A 5,000-nucleotide genomic window follows, 5' to 3' on the forward strand; every position below is an offset into this window, starting at 1 on the left:
GTAATAGTTAGTTCGTCTGCTTTCGTTTTCACTCGATCTTTTATTCTCCCAAAATGTGTGTACTGTATTTGACGAAAAAAAAGGGGGTTGCATTTTGTTTTAAATAAGACAAGCTGCTGACGAAATGTACAGGCAACAATTTGGAAAAATCAAGTACTTTTCAATGACTATTTAACAAAACTCTATTTTCAAGCACTTTTCAAGGCCTGGAAAAGGTTTTCCAATTTTCAAGGAGTTTTCCAGGGTTCAAGGACTCTGTACGAACCCTGAAGTATGTGGAATATAGGCGTAAGGAAGTATGCGGAATATAGGCGTAAGAAAGTATGTGGAATATAGGCGTAAGGAAGTATGCGGAATATAGGCGTAAGAAAGTATGTGGAATATAGGCGTAAGGAAGTATGCGGAATATAGGCGTAAGAAGTATGCGGAATATAGGCGTAAGGAAATATGTGGAATATAGGCGTAAGGAAATATGCGGAATATAGGCGTAAGGAAGTATGCGGAATATAGGCGTAAGGAAGTATGCGGAATATAGGCGTAAGGAAATATGTGGAATATAGGCGTAAGGAAATATGCGGAATATAGGCGTAAGGAAGCATGTGGAATATAGGCGTAAGGAAATATGCGGAATATAGGCGTAAGGAAGTATGTGGAATATAGGCTTAAGGAAGTATGCGGAATATAGGTGTAAGGAAGTATGTGGAATATAGGCGTAAGGAAGTATGTGGAATATAGGCGTAAGGAAGTATGCGGAATATAGGCGTAAGGAAGTATGTGGAATATAGGCATAAGGAAGTATGTGGAATATTGTCGCAAGGAAGTATGCGGAATATAGGCGTAAGGAAGTATGCGGAATATAGGCGTAAGGAAGCATGTGGAATATAGGCGTAAGGAAGTATGTGGAATATAGGCGTAAGGAAGTAATTATGTGGAATATTGGCGTGAGGAAGTATGCGGAATATAGGCATAAGGAAGTATGTGGAATATTGGCGCAAGGAAGTATGCGGAATATAGGCGTAAGGAAGTATGTGGAATATAGGCGTAAGGAAGTATGTGGAATATAGGCGTAAGGAAGTATGTGGAATATAGGCGTAAGGAAGTATGCGGAATATAGGCGTAAGAAGTATGCGGAATATAGGCGTAAGGAAATATGTGGAATATAGGCGTAAGGAAATATGCGGAATATAGGCGTAAGGAAGTATGCGGAATATAGGCGTAAGGAAGTATGCGGAATATAGGCGTAAGGAAATATGTGGAATATAGGCGTAAGGAAATATGCGGAATATAGGCGTAAGGAAGCATGTGGAATATAGGCGTAAGGAAATATGCGTAATATAGGCGTAAGGAAGCATGTGGAATATAGGCTTAAGGAAGTATGCGGAATATAGGCGTAAGGAAGTATGTGGAATATAGGCGTAAGGAAGTATGTGGAATATAGGCGTAAGGAAGTATGCGGAATATAGGCGTAAGGAAGTATGTGGAATATAGGCATAAGGAAGTATGTGGAATATTGTCGCAAGGAAGTATGCGGAATATAGGCGTAAGGAAGTATGCGGAATATAGGCGTAAGGAAGCATGTGGAATATAGGCGTAAGGAAGTATGTGGAATATAGGCGTAAGGAAGTAATTATGTGGAATATTGGCGTGAGGAAGTATGCGGAATATAGGCATAAGGAAGTATGTAGAATATTGGCGCAAGGAAGTATGCGGAATATAGGCGTAAGGAAGTATGTGGAATATAGGCGTAAGGAAGTATGTGGAATATAGGCGTAAGGAAGTATGTGGAATATAGGCGTAAGGAAGTATGTGGAATATAGGCGTAAGGAAGTATGTGGAATATAGGCGTAAGGAAGTATGCGGAATATAGGCGTAAGGAAGTATGCGGAATATAGGCGTAAGGAAATATGTGGAATATAGGCGTAAGGAAGTATGTGGAATATAGGCGTAAGGATATGCGGAATATAGGCATAAGGAAGTATGTGGAATATATGCGTAAGGAAGTATGCGGAATATAGGCGTAAGGAAGTATGTGGAATATTGGCGCAAGGAAGTATGCGGAATATAGGCGTAAGGAAGTATGTGGAATATAGGCGTAAGGAAGTATGTGGAATATAGGCGCATGGAAGTATGCGGAATATAGGCGTAAGAAAGTAAGCGGAATATAGGCGTAAGGAAGTATGCAGAATATAGGCGTAAGGAAATATGTGGAATATAGGCGTAAGGAAATATGTGGAAAGTATGTGGGAAGTACGGCCTCAATACTAGCAAGAGTATTCGCTCTTTCACAGTCCCTACAAACCCGACACAGTTATTTCCGCATTTGGTCTATTGGGGAGATGTTTTGTTCATGCTCCACCAAATTCATTGATTCCTTCACTGGTTTCAATTTTAGCGGCGTAGGTTATTATAAAAAGAGCCAGGTTCTTCAAATTGTTCCATGCTGTTGTAAGGCATTGACACACGGATAACTCCTGTCGTCTCCTGCGTTGGCAGTTGCCTACCCTGCTTAGCTGATCGGTGTTGCTTTTTCACATTCCGCTTCTTGTGCCAGCGGCCCAGTTGCTGCCCCTGATACTCTGTGACGTCATTGGAGTAGAGAGCATGGTGGGTGACGTCACTGGTGGAGTGAGCGCGGTGAATGACGTCATTGGAGTAGAGAGCGTCGTGGGTGACGTCACCAGAGTGGGGAGCGCGGTGAATGACGTCACTGGAGGAGGGGGCGAGGTGGAGGATGAAGGAGGTATGGCCCCCCTCCCCACCCACCTTCCACGAGGTGACGTAGCGGGTTGTCAGCAAGCTGTGGAGGATGTCTTCCGCTGCGGCTGACAAAAAACAATGGTATTGAGATGACCACAAGACTTTATAATAATATTCACTAATCTGTTGGAAGATGAAGACTGTTTGGGGGAAGGGCCACATGAGATAGAGAGCGAGAGAGCGAGAGACTCGTCACCGACAGTCTGTCAAAAGCAAAAATCCTCCTACAACAGTTCCGCTCGGTATTCACAAGAGAAGACGGATCGCCTCCCCCACAAATGCATAGTCCCCAACAGCCTCACATCTCCGACCTTGTCATCACGGAAGAAGGGGTTGCCAAATTATTAAGAAACCTAAACCCTTCAAAAGCTTGCGGCCCAGATGAAATTTCCAGTAAGGTCCTGAAAAACTGTGCCGACATCCTCGCGGCACCTCTAACCTGCATATATAGACACTCTATGGAAACAGGACACCTGCCCGCAGACTGGCTAACTGCCAACGTAGCCTGCGTTTTCAAAAAGGGAGATAAAAACAGAGCTGAAAACTACCGACCGGTGTCCCTAACATCCGTTGCATGCAAGCTGCTTGAACACATTATCAGCCACCACATCCATCTTCACCTGGAGAAATACAAAATCCTTACGGACAGAAACCATGGGTTTAGATCAGGCTTCTCCTGTGAAACGCAGCTATTGACGACCATGAACGACTTGCAGAAAACAAACAATGCTGGAGTGCAGAGCGACATTATTATCCTCGACTTCAGCAAGGCGTTTGACACGGTCCCCCACTCCAAGCTCCTCTACAAATTGGAACACTACGGCATCAAGGGACCCATACACGATTGGATCACAAGATTCCTGTGCAATAGAACCATGAAAGTCATCCTGGAGGGAGAACACTCAGAGGGAACAACCGTCGACTCAGGAGTACCACAGGGCACTGTACTAGGCCCATTGCTTTTCCTGTGCCATGTGAATGACCTTCCTGAGCAAGTGAATTCAACAGTACGATTATTCGCTGACGACTGCCTGTTATACCGAGAAATCCACTCCTTCCAGGACCACATCACCCTTCAAGAGGACCTTGAAAAACTAGAAGTATGGGCCAATCAATGGGGCATGCGTTTCAACGCCAAAAAGTGCTTTGTCCTCCCCACTAAGAAAAACACAACGTACATCTACGAACTCAACAAGGAAATCCTACGACACGTCGACCAAAGCCCATATCTAGGGATCGAGATCTCAGCAGACCTCAAATGGTCTAAGCACATCGCAACCATATGCAAGAAGGCGGGATCCAAGCTGGGATTTCTGCGAAGAAACTTGGGAAGTTGCCCCCCAGAACTGCGACGAATGGCATACATCTCCCTCATAAGGTCCACCCTCGACCATGGAGCAACAGTGTGGGATCCACACCTAGTCGATGACAAAACAAAACTTGAGCGGATTCAGAAACAAGCGGCAAGATTCATAAAGCGCGACTACCGTTCCCAAGACCCAGGATGTGTAACAAAGATGCTACGGGACCTAAATCTACCATCTCTACAAGAGCGCAGAAAACAACAGCGACTCACCACTCTCTTCAAAATCATTGAGGGACATACCCCAGCAATACCTCCAGAAAACTTCCTGAAACCAATAGATAAAGAGAAGAGGAAAATACGAGCCAACACCTTTCCCGATTGCGTAGCAAGTAACATCGTCACCAAGTACTCTTACAACAACACCCGTGGCTACATCATTCCAGACGCCAGCACAGAGCAGTATCGACGCTCCTTTTTCGTGCAGACGGTGGCTGAGTGGAATGCACTAGACGAGCAGGTGGTCCAGGCAAAATCTGTTGCTGCTTTCTCAACAGCAATAAGCAGAGGTGCCACAAGCGGCCCTCTGCTCTAAAATCTAGAAAATCACTTTTAAACCAGCTTTTAAACATTTTAAATTAGGGAAGCTAAAATAAGAGGACTGGGGTCGGCGTGTATGTTGGGTGCTTTACGTCCCTCGTTACCCCCCAGCTCATCAAACACCCAAACAATGATAGGAAATTGTATAGGTTATGGGGTGTCCTAAACTAGGGGTTACTTGAAGTAACATGTTTAGATGTTTTTATGAGGACACACAAAAATTGATAGGTCCTTAGTTTAAGTTTGTTTTTAACGTATAGGCGGTGCGCTCTCACCCCCTTCGCGCAAATAACCTAAAAAGGTTCCAAGCGGCGTAAAATTCCTGATCCTGATCCTGATC

The sequence above is a fragment of the Littorina saxatilis genome, linkage group LG8 (assembly GCF_037325665.1).
Source record: "Littorina saxatilis isolate snail1 linkage group LG8, US_GU_Lsax_2.0, whole genome shotgun sequence".
In the NCBI taxonomy this organism is placed as follows: Eukaryota; Metazoa; Mollusca; class Gastropoda; order Littorinimorpha; family Littorinidae; genus Littorina; species Littorina saxatilis.